Consider the following 27,761-nt stretch of genomic DNA (forward strand, 5'->3'; position numbering starts at 1 on the left):
TCATTTCCCTTTTCATGTACTTTTATAACAGTCTTCTACTGCAGAACAGGCTTTTACCATCTGAATGGCATCTGTTTGTTCAATTAGCACGTCAGATTTGGCCGTAGCAGTTACCATCAGCATTGAATGCATGTTTAAGACACGAAGTTTGAAAGCATATCTATTAATGGCTTAATGAAAATACTCAGCAGAGCATAAATCTTCTGATCACAGAGGAATCAAAACAAACACAGGTCCTTCCTGTGGCAAGCCACCTTCAGAAAAACTCCTAAGAATCACACCAAAGCAAGTCCTTGTTCTCAAAATGAGTATTCATTCTCCTCAAAGCACCCCTCATGAATGCTGAAACATATATTCCTGTATAAATACATAAATATATACATATAAATACACAGAGAGTCATTCTGAACTGAAGTTGCAATGTTAACAGTACAGAATTATGGAAAACATATTCATGGCAAGCCAGCTGAAAACACAACCAGCACTTCCAAGGTAACACAAAATTTCTACCTGCACATGTGCAACAGTTTTGCACAGAGCTGGAAGCCACTATGGCCACCACCATTGCAAGGCTGGGAAACACAGATCTAGGCATCCTAGATAAATCAGATTCCTTAAACACAAGCATACAATATGCACTGTCTTAGCAAGTGGTATTACATACTGCTATTAAAAATGATTTAAAGATTAAAGAGCTCCCACAGCAAAACCCAAATACTACATATTTTTGTTCTCCCTGTACCTTAATTTTCCTTGCTTGTTAATTTCACTAAAATATGGGAATCAGATTTTGTCAGTTAGCAAGGTAATTAAATCTGCAGGTACCTCTTTGAATCCACTTCAGTATACGAGCTGCCAGCACTTAAGTATTACATAATATTAACCTTTCAGACACTGCACACTGAGCGAGACTTATAGGGTAATATGTTTATACTTTATTCCATTATTCTTTATTTGTTCTTATGTATCTTAGGCTCAATTGATCACCAGAATACACCAGTAAAACAGCACTGAAGGCAATCATGTTGTAACAGTCACAGCAACCCTTTGCTTCGGTCATTACTGACTCTTCCCAATGGTCAGATCATCTTGGGGTTTCACTGCATGCAACACACCCCAGGAAGGAGATGCAACAGCACACATCTGAATTTAAGGTGGTGTGAAATTTGAGGTACTCTTTGTTTTCTTCTGATGCAAAGAGAAGAGACAGTCCCTCAGCCTTTTTTGCTGGAATAAACCCAAAGAAAATGGGAGGATGAGACCCTAGGAGAGGAGATATCTGACGGTTCATGAAAGGCCAAGAGCACTCAGCCCTGTGCTAAATAGCTGCATCAGCAGCTTGTGAATACAGGGAAAGGGTAATTTTTTTTCAGACCTTAAACCTTCCCACATTAGAAGTCTTTACAGTGCATTTGGCCAAAACAGAAGTTATCTGAGACATGTTAAGAATTTCCTTAGTTCACTTAGAGCTAATGATTAACAGAATGGAAAGACATCTGCACTGAAGCTTACCATTCTAAGCTCTGTACAAACATACACAGTCCTCATCACAAGTGGCACGCAATCAGAAAGACAAGAGTGAAAACAGGAGAGACACTTCATAGCAAGTTTCTTCATACTTTTTCTTCTAATTTAGCAAAATTAGTATTTTGTGCACTAAATTCTTAAAATCCATCAAGAAAAGGACAAAGCTCAGGGATACTAAAGCATAGTAGAACAAGCATCCACTTACATCAGGGAATACTTATTATCATAATAAAACATAGGTCACAAGAACTCTTAAAAAAAATTGGTCATTTTTGCCACTTCTAAAATCATATGCCACTATATTCCATGCACAGCATAACAAAGTCACAAAGGCAAAAACACATGCTCTTTTCCTTTTCAGGGTGGAACTACTACTAGTTTATTAACTACACGGACTAGAAGGCCATAATACCCAGAAACAATCTGCTTTACTCACTAAAGATACTGCCTTGCTTAGTCTACTTTATTAGTTTTAAAACACATAATATGCTTTGCATGAAAGTGTATATGGCATTAGGTTTCTGTGTTTTTAAACAAATTCACATTTCCATCTAAACACAACTGCATATGCCCTTACTCGACGTTAATCAGTAGCTGATAAACAACACGTTTGTCAATCATTATTTTAAAAAATAAAGATGTGTAAATACTAAGAAACTGATTCAATTTGTGTTAGGCTCTGTGATTGCTTGAAAGTGCAGAAGGAGTTGCCCACGCCTATAGCAGGGGAGTTGGAACTAGGTGATCTTAGAGGTCTTTTCCAACCCAAATCATTCTGTGATTCTATGTAGAGCAAAACTGATGCTAACTTCAACATTAAAGACTACAGCAATTTAAAACAGCTTCTTTCAGGTTTTGCAAAACAGTGAGAGTCAGGTATTTTCAAGAAAATAATACTAGAAATACACAAGATTGCCTACTCCTTTAAAGAACCTGTTTTAAAAATGACTTAAAGCAATTCAGCTTGACTGGTGTCTTGGTTTGCATCCTCTTCCATGTCCAGAAAGAAAGTTAAGTTTCATACTGATGAGCAGCAAGCTGCTAGCTCACATGAATGATTTCTCATCAGCATCAAAGGAAGACCTTTATAAGTGCCTTCCCTAACAATCACCTCGTGATGCTCTGAGGAAAACTGATTTCTTTCTGAAGGTGATAGTCTGGAATAGAGTTCCAACTCTCAATTAACCTGGGCTGCTTCCAGCTAATGAAGTAGAAGGGAGGAGAAAAAATACAAGATATATTACATTGCTTTCAGCATACTGATTTATTTATATTCAGTACGAATCTGTCCTGCTTCCAACTTTAAAGGTGAAAATTTCATCAACTTGTATGTAGGGGAACTGTTACGTCATGATGTGAACTGACGACTGAACACATGGTGAAAGGCTTGGCTGGTCCAGGAAGCACAAATGCAAACAATTCACCTATGCTTCTCACCTGACCAGAAGGAGCGGTCCCAGGTCCACCTTCCCCAGGGCTCATTTAAAGGCTAGCCTGCCCAGAGAGAATGTCTCCTGGGTGAAGGTTACTTCCAGAGAAGGGGGTGTTCTATAGCCAGGAGATTCTATAGCCAGTTAGATGTTGAATTTTTTCTGTATATGATTACTGATATTCCTTATAATGTTCTTCTTAGTATCACAAGGAACTCGTCAGAAACAGTTGCTCTGCTTCCAAGGACCAACAATATAGTTAAGCTAAACTCAATTAATTGCATAGTGGTGACTTAGCTAAGTGTCTTCAGAAAAATAAAAAGCAGGTTACATAAAGAAAAGAAAACTATAATATAAAGATCTTCTTGAAATACGCTGTCTTCAGCTACACTTAATGAGAATGTAGCGCTTCTGGTCCCCAGCAATCCCTGTGACATAGAAGTAAAAGCAAACAGGAATTACCATTGTATCATTCACACCTAATGCCACTAATTAGTTCAGATCACATGGAAGAAGCTGTCATAAACTATATAACTGTTATTCACCTGATTGTTCAGCTCTGTGGCCCTACAGATGTCAGTGTTGCATGCTTTCTCTGACAGCATGCTGCTTGGTAAATGGAGGATGTTGCTTTCTACTCAAGATTCACTGTCTGCCTCAGTGACAGCCAACGTACCATCTTACAGAATAGTCACTGTCCTATGAAAACATGGATAATGATGCAATAATCAGGGTATAATCTTTTTGTTGACATTTTTGGTTGACGTTTTTGTTGTTTCATTTCCTCTAGAATACTGTACGGTTAATGTTATACCTGCACAATTACAGCTTATTTAGTATACTGTACAGAACACGAAGCAGCATGTCCCCACCATACAGTAACGATTAAAGAGGCAAAGCAGCATGTTTTGTATCATTTCAAAATATTTTGGGATTTTCAAGGGAAGAGATGACTACTCAAAGGCTGCCCCTTCAGTATTTAAAAAAATATTTTAAGATTTTTGTTTACAAAGACAAGCAGAGAACAGACAAATTGAGAATAACAAAACAGTAATGCTGATTTCCATCCTTATGTATTGCAAGTCAAAAACATTCTTGCAATGGCACTTCCCTCCCAGCTACATACTGGCAGAAATAGGTGATCAGTTATTTTGTTGGTTCAAACAACAGAGCAGGTGCAACTACTTGCATGATATAGAAAGAAATTGTATGATTACATTATTCTTTTAAGGAGTCTGTTTCACTGTACCACAGAGAAGATACAGTAACTTAGAGCTGCGCTAAGGGAACTGTGGAGCTCTGGCACACTGCCTTTGAGAAACACAGGCATGTCACCCAAAAAAAACTGTGTCCAAAAACCTATGTAAAAACCTCCAGAGATGTGTACCATGGAAATATTCTGTTATGTGCTCACAACTCCTTATCAAATAACATCCTATGATATATAATGTTTTAAATAAAGAGTAACGGACCACTTTCTTCATGACTGTATTTGATTCCCTCATCTGTTTAACTCTACACTGGTTCAAACACCACCTACAATTATGCCAACACTTTGTCAAAAATAACTTATAAAAAAACCATATCAGTGCAACTCGAGAGTTGAGAGAAACTCAACATGCCTGTATCCCCCATCACCATCTAGAGGGTGTTAGCAGACAGTGCAGTGAGGTGTGAATAGGAGGGGATGGAGACCTTATTTGAAAAGGAGAGGAAAAGTCTTCACTTATTTTATATGCTGCAAGAATTCTGGGAGAAATACGTCCTGCTTTACCTCCTTTTTAACCTACTCTATCTCCTCTGTATGTTTATTACATTTCTTTTTTTTTAACTCCCCATTTAACTGCTTATTGTATTCTTTTTCTGCACTTTCAAAAAACTGCATTTAAAGTTCTTCAATGTCCTTATGTTTCATTGCTTCTATTCAACCTTTTAATCCAACTGGAGCATGCTACATACATGTGTTCCCTCTCAAGGAAAGACACTCATACAGCCATGATACACATACAAGCTCACACACACGATCTCAGTCCCCTCCTGCTGCTCTCTGTAAACATGCTACATTCTCTAGCCACAGCATTTCAGACTTTTGCCTTTATTTATAGTGAGTGTCTTTTCCTACTCCTCTAATCTTCTCCCTAGTTTCTAGTTGCCCATCTGCAAGTTGCTGTTTGACCTGTCAGCACCCCAAAAAGCATTCATACTTTCCAATGGTTGCATAATGCTTTAAACTAAACACTTTCTTCTATTAGCTTCAGCAGAATAGACATCATCCTGAAAAACAGAAGTTCTCCTTCTATACTCTATGTTGGCTTTCCTTTTGTTACACAAAATTAGGAGGAAGCTTCTACTTGCCTGTGGGTAGGAAGACCCCACAGAGAGATATGGGGAGCTGGACTGAGGCCAAGGGGATGAAGTGCTGGGTCCTTTGTGTTGGTCACAACAACCCCAGGCAATGCTACAGGCTTGGGACATAGGGGCTGGAAGGCTGTGTGGAAGAAATGGACCTGGGGATATTGATCAACATTTGGCTGAACATGAGCCAGCAGTTTGCCCAGGTGGCCCAAAAGGCCAATAGCGTCCTGACTTGTGCTAGAAATAGTGTCACCAGCGGGAGCAAAGAAGCGATCATCCTTCTGTACTCAGAAATGGCGAGGCCACATCTTAAGAACTGTGTTTGGTTTTGGGCCCTCACTACAAGGATGACATTGAGTTTCTGGAGTGTGTACAGAGAAGAACAGTGAAGCTGTGAGGGGTCTGGAGCACAAATCTTACGGGGAGCAGCTGAGGGAACTGGAATTGTTTCTTCTGGAGAAGAAGAGGCTCAGAGGAGACCTCATAGCTCTATACAACTACTTGAAAGGAAGCTGTAGCAAGGTGTGGGTTGGCCTCTTCTCCAACATAACTACCAGCAGGATTAGAGGGAATGGCCTCATGTTACAGCAGGGGAGATTCAGGTTGGATGCAGTTTCTTCTGCAGAAAAATGGTGAGGTGCTGGAAGGGGCTGTCCAGGGAGGTGGTGGAGTCACTGTCCTTGGAGGTGTTCAAGAAATGTTTAGATGTTGTACTGTGGGACGTGGTTTAGTGTGGAAATAGGGGTAGATGGGTGGACTGGGATTGGATGGATGATCTTGGAGATCTTTTCCAAACTTGGTGACTTTATGATTCTGAATAGATAACTTTTCCCCGTGGGGAACTGGCTCTAAATCACTCCCTGGAGAAGCTTCTCCCTCTCACATAATGTACTGAACTCACCAAAGAAAAATGTTAGAAAATGAAATACCAGAACAAAAACACAAGATTATCCTTGCCCTGCAATCCAATAGTATCCTCCCATTCTTTTGGTCTCAGATTAACCTGTAATACATACGACATGCACGCCCAACTACAGTACATATTATTTTGGTACATCTATCTTCCAGTGCCATTATATTTTTCTCTACATGCAGCTCCTGTTTAATAATTATTCCCCTCTTTATTTAGAAGCCTATTAAGAATCCACAAGCAACCAGCAATTTCACTGCAGAAGTATTAAGGAAACAGAATGACTTTTCCAGTTTAAATACTACCCCTATCTAATGAGCAAGCCACCATTTCTTCACCTCACACAAGGTAGGAACAATAGCTGCAATGCTTTCATCCTTCAAGTTAATTGAAAATCTCAGAAGCCTCTACCTACACATCACAAACTTCAATAGGAGTGTCTTCCATCACAATTCACAGGTTGATGGAGCTGTGCACATGTGTAACTTGTGCTAACTACTTCAAAAAGTTTGTAGAGTTTTCGGAGACAACAACCACTAAAACACTGGAAGAAGACTGAATAGCTGCAGAGATTAAAAAGAGAAAGTCAGATACATTTTAGTTGTTGATTTGTTTCTACTTAGGGAGGCGTACTGACTTAGTGCTTGGTTTTTTATCTGAAGGGAAAAAAGGAAGAAAAACACTTTTTTTCCACTGGAAGTATTTTCTCTTCTCTTAAAATAAAGTTATAAGTCAGGCATCTTAAAGTAAGCTCGTCCTCTGATTTTGATACAGAAACACAGCAAAATTTACTCTCCTCCGAGTTTGAAAAACAAACAAAAAAAAGTAAAGCAGAGGTCTCCATGCATTCCTGTCCTTTCATCATCAAATTTTTATCAAGCATCTCATAACCCATGGCATTCTGCTTAAAGTCTCCAGCTTTTGGAATGTGAGGATGAAAGCGGAGACTGAGCTTTAATTTTATTTTCATTCTGTAAGCATACATTCCTTATGAAAGAAACTTAGAAACATGGATTACTTATTTTTCAAGCACCGAAAAACAAACACAATGTTCAAAATAATTCACTCGGAGACATTTTATCATTTCCTAACATTTGTAGGTTTGTAAGACTGCAACACTTTCTTCAAACAGAGCCTTGAATGTTGAGCAAACATTAACAACAAAGGTGGCTGGGAACTGCAACCAACAACATTAAGACTTCCCTTCAGATACATGGAAAATAAACCATGGCTTGAAACTACCCGTGTGTAATTTAATTAGCATTACCACACATGAACTGAAGACAAAGCTCTGACAATAGGAAGCATAACTAAACTGTTTACATTTCTTGCAAATGAAGCATATACAGTTTGTGATCTTGGTTTGGATATATGGGAGTACACTGATCATTTTCAATATCCGTGGGGAAAGGATAAAATATATGAAAAGTTCAACACACAAACTGTGCAAATTGACATACCTGGGGAGGAAAAATAGTAGGCAAAGAGGCAAAGCTGGGGTAGGGAGCAAGGTCAAGAATAATCCCGTAATTTATCAACACATATTGGTCTGAGATAGATACCACTTAGGAAATAACTTATTTTGCTGCAGAGTACAACCTTGTCAATACTATTTGCACACATGTGTACATATATTCATGTAAATACATATATATACACACAAATTATATACCAGAGGCATTTCAATAATGTCCCTATTAACACTGTTTAACATTTGGCTAGCTCTGAAATGGTCAGGCAGTTGGACTAGATGATCTAAATGGTCCCTTCAAACTCTATTCTGTATATTTGATTAAGAAGCACTACTTATTTACACTCTTCTCTAATGGATTAACTCCCCTACCCAATTTTTTTCTCTGAAATTATCTGGGAGCACGTGATATAATTGCCATTAACCTAAGTCTGAGTGTCTCTCTGAAAGATGTTCCCTGTCCTGGCTGTAAGTTACTAGACAGAACAGACAAAATTCCTCTGACTGTCCTACTCATACTGTCAATCTAGACAATATAATGTTCCACCTTACTTTCGCATCTGTAATGGTTGGTTGCTATGTGGCATTAAAAACAAAAACAAGGAGAAAAACACATTTTGAGGAGCAAAGAACTGTTGATTAATGCACATTGTCTTCTATTTACCAACTCTCTAGACAGCCTTTCTTACACAGTCACTCAGGACTTTTTTAATTATTATTTTCATCTTTCCTTCTGAAAAAAAACCCATAAATTTAATTCAAAGACCTCCAACATTAGCATGCCATTCCCTCTCTACCATGCAGCAACTCTTCTGTAGATCATAATTTCAGTATCTCAGTCCTTCATGAGTGAAAGACAGCACACTGACCTATGGGTCAGATGTTCCATGTAGCAGCACTTGTTTAACTGACAGAAGGACTGAGCCCAACTGCTTATAAAGGCACTAAGTGGAAGACTGGCAGTAAAGAGGTACACTTTAAACATAAATAAAGATGTGTAACAGCAGCAAGGGAAATTTAAAACTGACAGATATTCTCTTTCAAATTTGCCTCAATTGAGGCAAAGGAGCAACTTTCACCAAATCAAAAACAATTGTTTAAAATGCTGACTCAAAGCACTTTGGTAAATACCTCCTCTTTGACCATATTGTTTTATTACTCTCTTAAAACTCTGTTATTTCTATGTTATTCAATAAATGACTGTAGGAACACTTCAGTATCATTGGTTACACATCAGCCTTGATTCAAAGAAATAATTTATTAGATAGGCCTTACCTTCGATAATGGACCACTTATGCTGTCAGTTAAAATGGAAAGGATGTACCTGTTCTTGATCACTGCTTTGGGGTCTGCAAGGTCCTTCTTTCAAAAAATGGCCTATCTAAATCTGCCAGGCAGGTTTCTCCACGGGTTCAAGTTAGAATAGAAAATGAGCTGAGAAAAATGCAGTAGGATGAGGAACACGCATGGTCCTCAACTGTAAAACTCATCTAGAGTTTTCATATGAAAAAAAAAAATTGCATAAAAATCTAAGCGTTATTTATTCGTACTGTGACTAGACTGCTCCCTCATTTCTGAGGTCAGCGGAAAGCTACCTTCAGTATCATACACTAGACTTGAGATGAGCGTCTTAAATTAGTAAAAATTTAAAAAATAAAAAAATTTGGACTCCATTGATGAAAAAAATGCATAGGTTTTCACTCAATCAGTTCTGCCTGACACAGGTGTATCATTCACTCATCCAGATCATCAGCGTTAAGGTTGAGGTACTTGAGCTGACTCCTTTTTGTATGGAAATCTCTCCTGAAAACATCAAGATCTATTTTTGTACTTATATTTGGAGGGGACACAAATAATTGAGGTCAAACTAAATTCAAATGTGTCAAAGTGGTTCTCCATCATGAATGATGAAGTTTAAAACTTGCCAAAATGCAAACTCAAAAAGAGTGAAAAATCAGTTCAAAGCCATGGATAAAACACATCATTCACTGGAGGCAAACTCATCTGCGAGAAAGTTGCAAGAACACATAAGGACTCTATAAAAAAATATAAACATATGTAAATAATTATACATTTCACTCTTGATTACCCAATAGCTGAAATACCATGGTTTAAATCAAATCTCTATGATCTCAAGCCATTGCTGACTGAATTGATCACAACAATCTGTAACAATTATCCTAGGATACCACACTACCATTTGGAAAAATAAAATATAAAACCTCACACCGACTAAACAAACAAAAAGAAAATCTGCAACACTTCATTCATGGCCTCCTAAAGTCTATCATTTATCTTGATTCTTTCTGTATGACTGACAATGGCTATTTATTAAAACAGCAAGGCAAAAATAGGTCTACGGGTGGATAATAAAATAATCCAGTAAACACAGTGAGAACAATGAGGTCTTCACATGTTTCCTTGAACAGAGAGGTGGTATACATTGCACCACAGGGACTACAACTTGAATACTGCGCTCAGTTTAGGGCCTCTCACTGCAAGGAAGTTACAGAGTGTACAGAGAAGTGCAATAACGCTGGTGAACAAACAAGAAAACAAGACTTACAAGGCACAGCTGAAAGAAGTGGGGTTTGGTTTGGAGAAAAGGAGGACAGAGGGAGACCTTACAGCTCTTACAACTTCCAGAAAGGAGGTTGCAGTGATGAGAGTTTCAGACTCTTTTCTCAGGTGACATGTGATAGGACATGAGCAAATGGCCTCAACAGGAGAGGTTTAGATGAAGATTAAGAATTTCTTCACAGAGAAGGTGATCAAACATTAGAATAGGCTGTCCAGCAAAATGGTGAAGTCCCCATCCACGGAGAAATTAAAGATGTGTGGATGTGGCACAAGGCTTATTTTTGGAAGTTGGTAGGTAAGGTTGGCTGGAGTTGGTGATTTTCAAGGTCATCTTCAACATAGATGACCATGAGAACAAACACGCCTGAGAGTGGTTTCTCACTCGTTCCTCATTCTTTTAGTATTACAGAGAAAATAAGAAAACTACAACATTATGAAAAAAAGTGGGAAGTCCACAAAGAGAAGAATAATTTGATGTTCCATGCATTATACCCACAAGGACTGGGAATGTACTTCCAAATGACAGAGAAGGGCCAACAAATGCTCTCACTTTGGGAAACCGCAAGGGGAAACTGCATATTTGTCCAGAGGAATTTAGGAAGGCAATGAGGCTGATAGCCTCACTGAAGTGATTCTACACCAATGCATACAACGTGGGAAATAAGCAGGAAGAGATGGAAACCGTGGTGCAACTATAAAACTATGATCTGATTGCTATCACAAGAAGCATGGGATGAATAACACAACTGGAAGTGGGCTCAGAAAAGGCGAAGTACAGAGCGTTGGTAATCCCTGACACACATAGAGACTGGGGAACTCCTTGAGAGAAGCTCTGCCAAGAAGGACTTGGGTGTAATGGTGGTTGAAAACCTGCACACGAGCCAAAAAAAAACGATTAAATTAAAAGAGGAGACATTTAGGTTAGATGCTAAGAAGAAATTCTTTACTCAGAGGATGGTAAGGGAACGGGCTGCTGAAAGAAGCTGTGGGTGAAGATCACTCCAGCAGATCTTCTAGACCAGGTTGGTTGGAGCCCTGGGGAGCCTGATCTAGCGGGTGGCAGCCCTGCCCACAGCAGGGGGTTGGAACTGCGTGGTTTATAAAGTCCTTTCCAACCATTCTATGATTGGCTGGTGAAAATTCAAGTCACAAGCTGACTAAAGAGAAGAAACTGAAAGACATAATTGATTCCAATTCAAAACATGCAAAGACTTCCTATCAGCTCTTAATGCGAGATTCCTTGGTGATTTTAGAATGCAGGGAAAAAAAACAAGCAAAAAAACTCCAGCAGATGGCTCTAAATGAGGAGAGCAGAGATAGGTGACTAACTAGTCTGAGAGGAATAAAAATAAAATGGGAACAGTGCCACAGTCTTATTTTTTTGTTGAGCCACCTGGAGAGGTAGCAGACTTATCAATGAATGCCAAAAATGAGTAGTGCCCATCTGCTCACCCTGATAAATAACCCTCACTAGAAAAAAATATAAAAGAATACAATTCCCTCAGCACTACTCACATGCTTTCAGCAGACCTGCTTAAAATATTTATTTTTGTATTAGAGATTTACACCTGCTTGCCCTGAACATAGTAATTCTTTAAGGTAACCCTTGGAAGCACATGGCAAGTCAGTAGCTTTAAGAATTCATGACGACAGACAGCTCCAACAACTTCCTTCTAAATAAACAAAAGCCCTATAATTATTGCTGCCTTCAAATTGCCTGTGAAAAGATGTTGCTGGCCAACTAAATGAACTGATAACAATAGCTCCAAACAGGAGAGGCAGTTAAAAGTTTAAAAAGTTTGTATTCCTCTTCAGATAAGAGAAGTTGAAAGTACCTCCGTTCACAGAGAAGCCTAAGAGCAATGTTATAAGCTCAGTTTATCTCATCTGCTGGCCACACTGAACAGTTACGGGTAAAATCCTTCAGCTGATACTAAATGTGAATTGAGAAAGAACATCAGAGCCAACAGAAAATGATACGGGCACTACTTGGGTCTCCCAAAGTATCACTGCAAAAAGAAAAAACAGATGAAAACTAAAGCATAGCTGGTTCATGTGTTTGAAAGTAAAATGACTCTTTATTAGCACTAACTTGTACCAGCTGTCAGATTTTGCTTTTTATTCGAAGAATTGTGTAAGAGCTTGTAACAGAAATTCAAATGCTCCAGGATTGATTTTCTGTTTCAGAACTATGTACTTTTTTGCATATGACAAATGCAGCTAAAAAAAATCTACCACCTTTGTTTTGACACCATCAATTCTATGACATCAATAAAAGCAACTCTATCACCAAATTGTTCAGGTTTGTTTCAAAGGTGGTTGTGAATGTGTAAGGTTATCATATCAGTATAGTTTCCTTTACACTAAGACTTGTACACAAATATTTGGTGATAACTTCAGCATTTCATATAACAAAAGAAATAAGATGGAAGCTTATAAACAGGAGTGAGACCTACTTTTTATATGGGCAGTGTATGATAAGGGGGAATGGTTTTGAGCTAAGAGAGGAGAGATGTTCATTACCTTCTAGGAGAAATTCTTTATGCAGTGAGGCAGTGGCACAGCTGCCCAGAGAAGCTGTGGTGCCCCATCCCTGGAGACTCAAGGCCATTTCAGATGGAGCCCAGAGCAGCCTGAGCAGGTGGGGGGGCAGCCCTGCCCATGGCACAGAGCTGCAGCTGGGTGGGCTTTAAGGTCCCTTCCAACCCAACTTGTTCCGTGATTCTATGAAAAACGTGACCGAATTAAACTTGAAACACACCTCATACACTGCATGTATGAAGAGAAAGGATTTAACAGAAATAATTTTTGAACCATTGTGGGTTAAGAGAAAGAATTGCCAGGTACAATGCCAACCATAGAATTCCTTTTGAATCCAGAATTCTTCTTAAACCTTGAATCCAAGTGAGAAAGACTTCCACCAAAGCCAATGCACTCCTGAGATCACGTCACAGATTTTTAACCATAGCATTATTCTCAAGGCATCCCCTTTCTAGTCCCATGGAAACAGAAGTTTGTTGCTTTTCTTTGTTAAATATTTTTTCGAAACATATGGAACAAAGCCTGCACCACTAAAAATTTGTATGCCAAACAGGCATCCTAAATTCTTAATGCCTACTATAAAAATGCATCAGGAGGAAAGTTAAAGTTATTATAACGTTCATCACCCAATACATTCGTAGCAAAACACCCCTTCACTTCTTTAGTTGCCTGTATCTTACTTCTAGTCATTTGTGTTTCAGTATAGCATATGAGTATGCTGTGGGAGGCAGGTCTTGACCACACTAGAAACAAGAAAGAAAAGACAGAAGTAGGCAGTATCCAGATCCAATCCATTTATTTCTAAATGGCTTTGGATAGGGCTCTGCTGCTGAAGGCTTCCACCCATATCTTTGAGTATGAATCCTAACCAAAAATCAAAGATGCAACACATTTTCATTTTACGAAGCATTTAACAGTTTCACATTGTGAAAAGGAAAAAATTACATTTATAAATGGTACCACTGATCTGTGCTTACAGCTCACTGAGACCATTTAATATTGCATACAGTGAGCTTGTTGGGACAGGGTTTATCTTAGAGCAGAGCATCTTGCCTCTAGTGTGCATAACGCTATTTATTTAAGAAGGCATTGTAATTTTCCAAGTAGAAATATCCCTAAACTTTCGTTTTCAAAAAGATTTCACTGTTTTTCCTCACTGCACACAGAATTATTCAATAGCTGTTTATTACAATGCAAAAAACTGAGTTTTTCCTTTCCGTCCAGGAAAGAATATCTGTTTCCACAACATCTAGAGAAACTGAGAACAGGAGGTTTTCAGGTTTTTATGTCACTTGCAAGACACCCTGTTGCTAGCAAGGAATGACAGAGAACTGCACAAATGCAATGGTCAGCTCAGCCTTTATTCCTGAGTATTTAGAATCACCCTTTAAAAATTATAATTATTTACTACTTCACATAAGTAGAAATGATGATAATGAATAGAAAACCAGAACACCAATTGCACCACATAGCAGTCATCAGTGCTGGTGCAAATCCTCCAGGACGAAGTTTATTCATATCCAGGATTCTATGTAGTCTAGGATCAGAGAACATTACACTCTTCCCTCAATAATTATTATGAACGGCATTCTACAGAAAGAACACATCTCATGCTAATGCTGTGGTTCCCTATGAGTACATAAGCTAGAGAGCTCAGTTCCAAATGCAAACCAGAGTTTATAAACATCAAAACATGCTGGTCACTCCATCAGAAGAAAAACCTAATAGCAACCATTAGTAGGAAATACCAGCATGGTTTTCTGCAAATTTTGTATTCGCAGCCAGTGATTGATAAGATCATTATTAAATATCATCAGTCATGCTCTAAACAGGTATGGTTTGTAAGCTGCAAATCATGCACAGTACACGGTAGTGCATTTTAAGAGTGAAATAAAAATAAGACACCATTCCATAAGGTAAATATATTACCTAATACATGTTTGGCAGATCACCATCTTAAGGAGAAACAGTAGTAATATTACCTCCTAGTTTCTTTTTTTTATTATTATTTTTTTATTTTAATACAAAACCCCATACTTCAAGCAACGGAAAGTAATTCAGTTTTAAGTTACTAGCTTTATTTTTTTAATCAAATTTTGAATATATATCCAGTAACAGAACAAAGTCACTTAAGTCCAAACTTTTGCTTGATCATTCATACTGAAAGCATGTCTCCCAAAGGCAGCCTATTCAGTTACAACAGTGTATGTTCGTGTCTATGTGTGCATTTCCGTACACATCCACGCGGGGAACAATGACTGGAAAATACATTATTCTTTGTCAAATCACTTCAAATTACATGGGGGATTTTTCCTTGATTGTTCACACAGTCAATTTGGCATCAGCAAGTCCACAGCATATAAACTGTCCAAGCAAACATTGGGATATTGCTGCCACTTTAAACAAAGCAACAGGAAAAGAACATTGAAAACACTGAGAGCTACATTTCTCCTGCTTTTTGGAATCACAGCAACTTCCTCTGAAGTGGGAAATAAATGCATATGGTTCTCAAAATGGATAATCAGCTACTGTTGCTAATTATTTATTAATTACTGTGGCTTCCTCCCACTGGTGATGGGTACCACAAAGGAACAGCTTTCTCAAAACAAGTAGAAGATCAGAAAAACGGAGCTTTAAATGGATCTTTTCCAGATCTGCAGGGCTAAATGAGTAAGCAATGTAAGGAAAGGATGATTTGTTAAGCATACTTTCAAGATACATGAGCCACTCAAGATACACGAGTTTAAGTTCAGCCACTTCAACTTAGTCCATTTCAGAAACAAGTCTGAGCTCCAATGCATGATCGAGATACAAAGTCCAATGGTTTAGAGCTGGAACTCTCAATGTCCCAGCTCTCAGCATGCTAATCCGTGTTTGAAATATCAGGTTCAAGTCCCCTATGGAATTACTGCATCAGTTATGATGAGGGTCTACCTCCCACATCCTAACTTCTCTCAATGGTTATAGTCTTCTGCAAAGCAAAGCTGTCCACCATGAGAGCCTAATGACAGCAAAATATGGACAGTCAGAGCTTGGGTTAGGGTGATGTAACAAGGGAAAATCAGAAGCAGTCTAGTCCAACACCCCATCCAAAACAGGTCCAGTTAGTGGAGGTTGCTCAGGGACTCATACAGTTAGGTTAGAAGTGATGGAGTTTTCACAATTTCTCTGGGCAACATAATTTTATCTATTTAGAATTTGATGTTCTGCCCCATTGGTGTCCAAGAGGGCCAAGAACATCCTGGCTTGCATAAGAAACAGTGTTGCCAGCAGGAGCAGGGAGGTGATCATCCCCCTGTACTCAGCACTGGTGAGGCCACACCTCAAGTACAGCATTCAGTTTTGGGCCCCTCACTACAAGAAAGGCATTGAGGACCTGGATGTCCAGAGAAGGGCAACGAAACTGGTGAGGGGTCTGGAGCACAAGTCTTATGAGGAGCGGCTGAGGGAACTGGGATTGTTCAGTCTGGAGAAGAGGAGGCTCAGGGGAGACATCACTGCACTGTACAACTTCCTGAAGGGAGGTTGTGATGAGGAGGGGTTTGGCCTCTTCTCCAAGGCAACAAACAGGACCAGGGGAAATGGCTGCAAGTTGTGCCAGAGGAGGTTTAGGTTGGAGATAAGGAAGAACTTTTTCTCTCAGTGAGTGGTCAGGCACTGCAATGGCTGCCCAGGGAGGTGGTGGAGTCGCCGTCCCTGGCAGTGTTCAAGAGGCGTCTGGATGAGGAGCTGCGAGATATGGGTTAGAGCTTGTGGTAACTGTGGTAATGGGAGGACAGTCAGACTAGATGATCTTGTAGGTCCTTTCCAACCTTGTGATTCTATGATAAGTTTGCTTGATAACATAAAAAAGCCTTATAGTTAACATTTTCCAAATGGGGGAATAGGCAGAGAAGTCTGGTTTCAATTGCATAACTTGGGAAATAATCAAAGCTACACAAATATCTTAAGTAACACACAAAAAATATCAAATTTACACATTTATTTCTCAGGCCTTAGAAAGCAGGTTTTACCATCTTCATTTTCTATGCCTGATTTGAAGTGTGTGATAAACAAATGCCCAAATGTCTTTTGTTTCTGCCTAGTTACTAACATAAGATACTGATGGACTTTGCAACTCTGTATGGTGAAGATGTCAGAATTCCCCCCACTCCTCCAAGAGCTGCTTATCCACAGCACTGAGAAAGAAAATGTATGTTTATGCTGGAAGAATACACTGATTTCTATGGTGAACCAAATAGCCAGAATTTTAAAGTAAATATGTAAGTGAATAAATAAGACTAATTCATTTCTTGGTCTTCGACTTGCAAAATAGGTTCTTCATTTCGGGTTTTCTACTTCCGAACATCACACCACAAAGCAAGAATAGCTTCCATTAAAAAAATAATTCATTTAAGATTCTACATCACTAATGGAGATGTTCATTTGAGGAAGAAGTTTGATACATTTACGACAATCTACTGCATGCTTCTCTATATTATAGCAACATGCTATCAGGTTCTGAAGAAGTGGACACATCACTGTGAAGTTGATTGTTTAAGCAGCCTTCCCTCTGCAACAATCTAACAGCTTACATATGTAGTTTCTTTGAAATCTCAACATGTTCTAATGGTCTTCTATACCACAGAAAAAAGCCTTCTGCTTCAAGTCCTCCCCTGCAGACATATATTGTTCTTCAGAAATAGAAATCCATGTGTTGTCTTCCAGACTTTTGCATAAAGTGCCTATTCTCTGTTCTTTTAAAACACTTCAGAACAGTGCTATTTTCTTTTTCACTTATGTAAGATGTGGAAGCCAATGGAATACAATTCATCCTCAGTACCTTAGAGTAAGTTTTTCGTAGGCAAACAGCAAAACCAACAAAACTATTTCCTTTGTGTCTGGAAGCAAAGCTCGCTTGCAGATTCACTGATAAGGGACAAATTCACCCCATTAGCTCTGCTTCAGCTATTAACGGCTGTTAATAGGGACTCTCTCCTCTACTAAGCCTTTTTCTCTCAATTAGCCCATGTAACTTCCTGTCTTTTTGGGATCTGGACATCCCCTGAGAAATCTGACCAATGTAAGTGGAAAAAGAAGGACTAACAGCAGATGTTCAAATACCATCTTTCAGACCTCACTTCCTTTCCAAATCAACATTTAAGAACCATAATTTGCAAGAATAAACTCAACCGTGTCTGCAAAAAGTGACTGCAAAACAAAGTAACAGCTTAAGTGAGTGTACCATTCTGGTTCTCAGAAGTGACAAATTCTCCTCTCCGGTGAAGTTCATCGCTAAATAACTTACAGACAATCCGCTACCCTGGGAGCAGATTATGCTTATATATAATCTGTTCACTCCTTCAAAGACAGTTCATCAAGTATACCTACTGTTTCCACTGCACAGCAACACATTTAAGTGTGAGCAGACTAACACCCAGAAATCTGAAACAAACTACCACTGCATTTCAGCTGAGAGAAACAGAACTAGTAGAGACTCTGTAGAGTCAATCCAGGTGGTTGTGCTGCACCCAGACTGCATGTTTTTCTGTAGTTGATCCTGGGCAGAGAGGTATGTCAGCCCCCATTTTCCAAATGGGGAACTTCCTCTCTTTTGAAAGGACTGGGACATCCAAGAGCAATGATGAGAAGTGTTTGAAACATTAGACTACATTAGACTGTATGGAAACAGTAGACTACATCATAGCCAGATAAGTAAAAAACTAATATATTCAAACACAAGAAGTCAAATCCTAAATTCTATTCAGCAGATAACCATACTCCAATTACATTCTCAAAAATCTCGTGGCTGTTACCAAACAGCAGGTTTGGGATTGTTTTCTTCTTTGTTTTTTTTTTTTTGTTTGTTTGTCTGCTTTGGTGTGTGCATACAATGATAACCTGATTATTTACCTGTGCTCTTACAAGACAAATAACACAAGATTAAAAACCTTTTTTAGATATATACGACAGAAAAAGGCTTTCCTGGGTCCCTTCTAAAACTGAAATGCAGAATTAGCAATGCAAGCTCAGCTATCAGCAGCTAGAGAGAAAAAAAGACCTCTTAGAACACCTGCTTCATTCCTTCTGCCGGGTCTGAATCACTCTAAAACATACACGGACATTTTGTAATACACGCAGCCCAAAATCATTGCAGATTGTGTACATACAGAGTGGCCTGAGCATTTGTTGTACTTATTTAGGAGTAACATCTGCCTCAAAAATAGCATGTTTTGTGCTATGCTGCTACCAGTATGGAAAATCTTCTCTCTGGTAAAGCAGTATAAAACCCATATAAACATATGTGTTGTATCAAATCTCAGCAGCTTCTTGGTATACTATTTAATGTCGCTTCAGTAGTTCTTAAATGCTCCCATGAAAAAAAATTAGGCTCCTTTTAGTATCTTCTGACAGACACAGACCTCATTTTTGGGGTATTTTTTACTGACATGTATGCAACTGAAACATATGAGAATCCCTATTTCTTGGGCTGAGAACTGGGCGCAAACTATAGGAAATATATCCAAATGCTAGCGATGGACTCAAGGCCAGTTACACAGCTGCTAAACTGAGAAAGAATACAAGCTAACATTCCACTCCATACTTTGCTATTTATACCTACTCTTCCTACTTACCCTATTAATGCTTAAGAACCTGAGCTTTCATAAACTCTTAGACTGTAAATCATTCAGCCTCACAATACCATCTGCCAATATTTGCAAAGCAAACATAAAACAGATCCACACGGAACCTCTGTGTTCAGTGCAAATACACACAGTTGGTCCCTTTCTTGCACTGCACAGTATCTTCACTTCATAAAGTGCTGCACAGCACTTAAAGCATAGGGACAGCTCAGCTCACGTAGTAAGGTGTGATGTAACACAGAATTATGATAGAAATCTTGTTGATGATGAAGGAAAACAGTGTTTAAAATGCTTAGATGAGACATTTGGCCACTGTGAACTATGACAGAGCAATGTTTTAGCCTACAAATCTGATGCAAACCTGGCTTAATACAAGCAGTTTCCACCTGCCTGACCTGGAAATTCACACAGAATGTAAAGGTACCTCCCAAGATTAAGCCATGCCACTTTATGTAATTTAAACAAACAGAAAGCATTCCTGGGGATACTCTCAATACGATCCATTATGTAAACATAAATTATTGTATAATAAACATAATATAAACATTTGTCATCAAAAATCCTTGATGTTTATGCCTACTTTTCCTACTTACTCAACAAATACTTCAGAAACTTCAGAAGCCTGCTAGCTTCCATAAATTCTTAAACTGTAACTCATTCAGACTCATAACAGTATTCACTTTACTCTCTGGCAAATTCAATCTACAGCAGTAAAACAGCTTGCTTTTAAATGAAGGTCCAGCCATTAGGAAAACCAAGATCTATGGTATCTTTATCATAGATACACAAATGTGTTCGTTTATACAATTACCATTGCAGTTGGTAAGGCACTAAGAAGCCAACACACCAGCATTTCCCACGCTTGCTGCTAATTAGATCATATGCATACAGGTTCAATCCAAGGATGATCAAAGCCAATGAAAAAAATGCCCATTTAATTCAACATTCTGTGGATCAGTTCCAGACAGCTAGCTGCTCCTCTTCCTTCTTTATCAAAAGGACTCCAACAGTGTGATAGTGAAGAGGACTCCAAGAGTCTACAGATTTTGTATCTTCTCTTGGATCTGAATTCCAAGTGAATTATTTGACAGCTGACTACGTGATACACAATTAAAGAATCTTTTTTCATAAAGCTGCTGTAGAGGATACTCCCAGTTTTGAAGGCAAATTGGCTACTACTGCTTCATGATTTCAACTGTTTCTTTCACAGACAGGTTTACCTTCATTATGAAGGCATTTATGTAGCACATTGTTCATTGCTGCAGCAATATACTGTAGAATCTGAACATGTGAAATGTCAATCCAGTGTACTTAAAACATAGCACTGAATTTAAAAGCCTTCCTAAAATTGAGACATCCAAAGTCAAAGAAAGTGAATGAATACTCAGATCAAATAATTGCCCATTTTAATTGGATGTCAAATGCAATGCCACAACTGCTAGACAACTTCAGCCAGTTGAACACTACATAGGAAATCAGATAAAAAATATTTCTCTATTCAAGAATCAACAGGTAAGTGAGAAACTGAAGCAGCTGGCTTCTGACAAGAAGACCAGTGTCAATGACTGAAATCTCATACTGCCTCAATATGGGGACAACAATTCTTAAATGAAAAATTGTTTTCAGAAAATTTCAAATTTGTATATGCAATGCCAACTACTTGCCCACTTTACATCTTTCCTGCCTTAAGATAGACATCAACTGTTTCCAAACAGACAAGCCATTGCCTGTGATCAAATTCATTGCTCTTTGCACCTCCTGCTCCATGTTAGAGACCTAACGTGGAAAAAAAAAAAGAGGATGGTGCAAGTATAGTCCTTATTACCAGACCTCAGATTTCCTTTGCTGCAGCTGCTCAGTAGTCCCAGATGGCCATACTCCATTCCTGTGGAATAACCCAGCAGCAGCTCAGCACCACACAGCCATTCACTCATACCCCGCAAGTGTTACGGGGAAAAGAATTGAGAACAAAATAGAATTTGTGTTATGATAAAAACTGATCACCAAAACAGAAAAATAAAAGCAGAAATGCAATAACGACACACATAGCTGCAATGCAGTTAATTGCCACCAACCAGCCACCACACAGCACCAACATGATGTCCATCAGCAACATGAGGTCCCACTCACTGACCAATGCTCAGCAACCCCAGAGCAGCAACCAGTCAACTGCCCCCAGCTTTACAATCTTCCTGTGTGGGGTCCAGAGTATCTCTTGGCCTGATTGAGGCTCCTGTCCCACCTCCAGGCTGCCCCTGCCCCAAACCCATTACTCAGCAGCACCCAAACAGCAGGGTGCTGTCAGCAGTAATTCAGCTGAAATCCATTATAGATTAAGATATAAGTAAAAAATTTCTCCCTGTAAGTTCACCCAGACATTAATATTGTTCTTGAAAAACACTTGAGAGCCTTTGTTCTGCTCTAAAACATTGCTGCTGGTTCACTGTCAAAGGCCCATTATCTCTGAAACGTGTAAAGGGGTCCCATGATTTGTAGAGAGAAGTAAATTGCACTTACTCTGATGCTTTTTCTTTACATAATGCAAAAGCCTTTACTGTTTTGGCATAATTCACCATTTCTGAAGCCCTTTTCTGTTGACTGAGTGAATCAGAAAATGAAGATGGGATTTGTTTATTTCTCTATTTAAGTGCAAGTGATTTAGGCTGCTGTGTTCTGGTCCTGCAGAAGACCCCTTCATTTTACAAGAACAATTTAACCCCAAGTCTCAGGCTAGAACTGCTGACAGAGACTACACTACAGAATCTGTTCAGAAACACTGTACCACAATTTACATCCCATCTCAAATCACATGGGCTGTAGATATTAATAAGACAGGAAAAAAAAAAACATGAAAAAAGCAACTGGCCTATAGAGTGCTACACAGAAAGGTGGAGGGAGCGGGGGGAAGCAACCTACCACGTGGATTTCCAAACACTAGTCACCATTTCAATCCAAACCAGCACCACTACAAAGTGCTGGACAAACATGAACAGCAGGATTCACAAACAAGACAAAGGGCTCTGTCAGCAAATCTCATGCAGCCGCAGTTTTTGTCTCAGGACAACTGGCCTCACAGAAATACAAATTTCAGAGGGGAAAATAAAAAACAGACTGCAGCGCTGAGCATTCTCAGTTTTATACTTTTACCCTGTTCTTCCTAGCAAATGTATTTACTCTCTATATATTTTTAACTACTCTGCTGTTATTTCCTTGATCCCAGCAATAAAATACTGGACAACCTTCTCTTCAAAATCCCACATGAATTTATCACATCTCTGTGCTGCCTCATCAGTCTTCCAACACATTGCTGGCCTGCAATATGACTGACTTTGCTCTTTTAGAGAACAAGCATATTCAAGAAGACTCACATGAATTAACTGCCTAGCCAACCTTCATTAACAAGCTTTAAAATTTCACTCTGTTTATCCTACATTACGAATGCACAAGCATTACCAAAAGACAGAAAACACAATTTGAAAATACTGCGCTTATACTGTGAAATACTTTCTGTATCTGCAGCTAAAGAAACATATTAACTATGTTTAAAGTCTTAGGGTAAAAAGCATAGTCTTTTTCCTTAAAATTACTTTAACTGCAACAAGTGATACTGAGTTATAGGCAGTGATGCGAAGAAATATTCATTAGAAAGTTTGAAAAAAACCTCTTCAATTTAAAATTCTGCCTACTCAAATAAATATCAGTCTAGTTTTAAAATGCATTTGCTTAATCCCGTTCTTATTTCCTGATAGAATTGTGCTCTGGTTCTGTTGAAGTTTACAGCTAAGATTGATTTAGCCAATTACACTTCATAGTTATTTAAGCATACCTACCTTCTAACACTACAATTGACCATGTTAGAATACTATGGACTTTACAGTGCTCAAAAAAGGTGTTATCTCCTGTAACTTGTTAAAGGAGAACTAAGTATTCTGTAGCAAACAAAGCAAGGAGAATGTAAATTTAAACACTGGTTTAAATTAAAGAATCACAGAATTGTAAAGGTTGGAAGGAATCTATAGAGATCATTGAGTCCATCTCCCCACTAAAGCAGGATCCCTACAGTAGGTCACACGGGTAGGCATCTTGAATAACTCCAGAGAAGGGGATTCCACAACCTCTCTGGGCAGCCTGTTCCAGTGTTCCATCACCCTGACCAAAGCTCTTTCTTGTGTTAGTATGGCACTTCCTACGTTCTAGTTTTCTACTCGTTGCCTCTTGTTCTACTGCTGTTAGCCATTAACAAGAGCCCACCCCCATCGACTTGACTCCCGTGCTTTAGATTCTTATAAACAGTTACAAGAACCCCTCTCAGTCCTCTCTTCTCCAGAGTTCCAGGTCTCTCACTCAGCCTTTCCTCATAAGGAAGATGCTCCCAGCCACTCACCATCCCTGCAGTGCTCCAGCTGGACTCCCTCTAGGAGATCCCTGGCTTTCTTAAACTGAGAAGCCCAGAACTAGGCACAGTACTCCAGATGAGTCAACAGGGCAGAGATGAGGGGGATCACCTCCCCTGACCTACTGACCACGCTCTTTTTAATGCACCCAGGATATCATTGGCCTTCTTGGCCACAAGGGCACACAGCTGGCTTGTGGTCAACCTTGTTGTCGTCCAGCAGCACATCCAGGTCCTTCTCTGCAGGGCCCCTTTCCAGCAGGTCAGCCCCTAACGTGTACTGATGCGTATAGTTATTCCTATCCAGGTGCAAGACTATACACTTGCTCGTATCTCTATCCAGTCCTGCTACCAGAGGATAGAAGAAAGTGTGACAGTTCTACAGTAGAAAGAACATGACTAGCATTACTAACTTCTTTGTCACTAAGCTAGAAAAGAGAATATATTGAGCCTATAGCATGCACCACTCTAGCACGACGGGCATTCAAACAGCTTTGTGCTTTATTATCTTTAATGTTATCAAGCAACAAATGCTGTAAGTGTATAAACATTAGCAAGCCTTAAGCCAGATAAAGCACAGTACAGAGAATAAAAAAAACCTTTGCCTCAAGGAAGCCGTATGTTTTGATTGTGCCAGAGAGCCCTTCTGTCACACAGATACTTGAAAATAATAGCCTTTAAAGCAAGTCTTAGTGAAAAGTAAACACAGAGCTCAGTATACATATCTCAAACTCTGGTACATGGAAGTATTCCCCATTCTACTCTACAGAAAACAAAGGTAACATAACACCCCTCATCTTGCATTACTGACCCAAGGTACACACACTGAATGGATGGACAAAGCTATACAAGTTGGGCAGAAATAGAAAACATGAAAGAATCAAATATTTACTAGTAATGAAGAACAAGGTGTTATTTTAGGTCATGGACACACAACAAAAGAATCGTAAGTACGTAATGGATGTGGCATTAACTAAGAGAATTAAAATTAAAATATAGTCATTGTCTTAGGTTTTCTTTAAAACCAGTTGCAATTAGTGTCCTAAAAGATCAATTTTCACACAAACCTAGTGAGCTCTACCAAGGGTCTGAAAGGAGAATCAGTAGACGCTGCAGTGAAATGAGCTCTTAAAACAGGTGACAACACAGGAGTTGTTAAAACATGCAAGGTCTTTTAACCAGTGTTTATTTTTAAAAATTACTTTATTTTAAAATAATAGTCTCACGTAAAAACAGAATAGATTTTTTTCACGTACTCAGTTCAAGTCTTCATGCATCCAGTAGAATTTCTGTTTGTAGAACAAACATTAAATAAAAACTACCACAAGAAAACAGTGGAAAAAAACAGCAGTACCACAGTAAGAAACATCGCAGGGTGAGTGAAGAAAAAACAACCTGTGCAGGGAGGGAGACAAGAAAATGCTACCCAATAAAAGGCCAAGCAATTATACTACATAAAACACAAGCTGCAGTCATCTACGTAAACTCAGTCATTTATTTTATCACTCAGCATCTCTCCGTTCAGAACTTTCTTCCACCAAACTCAATCAAGCTGGGATGTCAACATAAAAACAACTGGCTTTTCACATTTCAAGGACACCATGTAGAGAGCTGGTATTTAATCGCCTCCTGAACATCTCATGCTTTTATATACGTGCGTGTCCATTTTAGAACATAAGGGATGGAGCAATGCAATATATAGTTTGTCCACCTTGAAATCAATTAGTATAATAAAATCAAAGTTGAAACCAATGTCAAACAAGAAAATGTACATTTAAAGCAAAAAATAACTGAGAATACAAAGCAATGATTGTCAAACCAATTTATAAATCATACACTTTAAAAGAAACTACTGTTGAAATTCTGCAAGAACTCTGATAAATTGTTCTGCTTCTGCTTCCACCCCCCCCCCTAAAGTGAACATATACATTTCATCAGAATGTGTTTTTCAAAAAAGGCAAAAGTTCAATAAATACACAATTAACCTGCATAAAAATAAAGAAACAAAGAATGTGTAGTGCCAGGAAAGAAAAACAAAGCAAAAAAAAAAAAAAAAAAAAAAAAGAGCCAAACAGATCCCAGGTCATGAAGCATACTCAAAAAAGCTGATTACAGAACATCAAGAACAAGCAGACATTTAAATTCATGGATAAATTCTCCACAAGTCTTGCCAAAACAACATTTCAAACTACTGATTTTCCCATCAACTCTCCTTCCCCCTCTGCAGAATTTTACAGTGTTCCCTAGCTCTATTTCACTGGTCAGCATCCCTGCTGAAAAGCATCCTCAACCTCAATTTGAACTAAAACAAAAGAGTTATGAAGGGACACAAACACACATTCTCTTTAGCCTACTCTATGTCTGAAGCAGAAACATAACATTGGAAAGTTAATGGTGAGGTTTCTAAGTGCATAATTATTACCACTCACCAGGGCATCCTGCACTGGATTGACTTGAATCAGCTATAAATGGCTTGCAAAATAAGGATTCTGCTGCCTGTGCTTGCACCAAACAGTAACTTGTTGCTTACATGGACAGCTTTCAAAGGAACTATGTTCAAAGAAACAGTTGTTGACTGTAAAGATGAGAAATATTTGTTACTATTTAAAATGGGCAAGGACTGAAAACCTGTTATTGCCTAAAAATTGTGGCAATGTGAGCATCAAGCACAGATTCAGAATGTTAAATGCATTTGTAACTACTTACCAGCAAGTAGAGATATCTTCTCAGCCCCACTTCATTTGCCTGTTAGATTTGGTGTGTTCTACCTTCACTCTGGGGACAGGCTGGAAAGCAAATTTTGGCACAGTCAGTCTAAATATGAAAACCAGAATTAAACAGTATGAAGACATATAGAAGATACTGACAATTATCCTATAAATACATCAGAAGCATAAGATAGTTATAAACGTGTCCTTAATTATTATGGTCAGACCTCCAGGAACAAAAACTGACACTGACAAAAGATAGAAGACCAAAGATGTCACAATGAGGCAAAAGTAAGATATACCTTAAACTCCAGCAATTATTTTACCTCAGGCAGCAAATATTCCCACATCAGCTCGACTCTAACCAATAGGAAGAAGACACTTCTAGTCTTTCTGATATTTGGAAAATGATAATTCCAGACTCTTAAAACATTTTTCATACATGAATGTCGAAGTACTTTACAGGTACGTCCACTACAAACGTCCTTTACAATCAATATGAAATATATCAATATAGCACAACGCTGATCCAGATGTTATCCCATGCTGCTGAACTACCTAGCTGCTTAACATGCTGTATAATTCATAAGCAAATGCAATGCCCATTAAATCCTCTGGAGTTGCACATGGCCACAGGAAATTGAAAAATTAAAATTGAGGCCAAAAAGGAAAAAAGTCAGCGTTTCTTCCAGTCCTACCTGCAACACTAGAGATCACAAACCAGCAAAGTCTTAGGAGCAGTGATAGACAGGAATTCCTTACAAGGCCAACTATTACAACAGAAGACCAGCAGCTAGTTTGGGTTTGTTTTAATTATTATTACTGTTCCTAGAGTCTTCAAACATCTTGCATGTCAATTCAGAAAGAAATGGGGTAATGCACAAAAAGTGACAAAGTTTCCTACTGCTTCTTTTTCCTTCTGAACGCTTACCTCAAATTTTCTAAGATGTGCAGATAATTTAGGAGCACGGATGAATTTGAAACACAAAAGTTTCTTCTCCTGATTAAAAGCTACCTTTAATATCTTGTCCAAAAAGGCAATTAAAAAAAAAAAAAAAAAAGAAAAGAACTGTAAGAAGCAGAGTTATTCAGTGCCTTCTTTAGATACTGTCTAAACTTTGCTCACAACAGGGAATGGCTGAATCATATAATTCATTACAACTCTGACAAAGATTTCCCTTGACTTATAGTCCTTATTGTAAAGGATCTAAAATAACCCAGAT

The 27,761-nt window shown here is 38.7% G+C and overlaps 1 protein-coding gene across 6 annotated transcripts in view; it reads right to left on the bottom strand.

Annotated features, from left to right (window-relative positions):
• Positions 1 to 27,761, bottom strand: part of FARS2 (phenylalanyl-tRNA synthetase 2, mitochondrial) — a 231,136-nt gene that overhangs the window by 199,410 nt on the left and 3,965 nt on the right. For 4 of the 6 annotated variants that reach the window (XM_042869137.1, XM_042869133.1, XM_042869132.1 and 1 more), the window contains exon 2: positions 26,537 to 26,616. The gene's annotated coding sequence lies outside the window, so the exon portion shown is untranslated. Of the gene's footprint in view, positions 1 to 26,536; positions 26,617 to 27,469; positions 27,563 to 27,761 lie in introns of all 6 variants that reach the window. The other 2 variants (XM_042869135.1, XM_042869134.1) reach the window with 1 other exon arrangement.

This window comes from Lagopus leucura, unplaced genomic scaffold (genome assembly GCF_019238085.1).
Source record: "Lagopus leucura isolate 7727_CA_CO unplaced genomic scaffold, USGS_WTPT01 Super-Scaffold_100002, whole genome shotgun sequence".
NCBI classification, from domain to species: domain Eukaryota; kingdom Metazoa; phylum Chordata; class Aves; order Galliformes; family Phasianidae; genus Lagopus; species Lagopus leucura.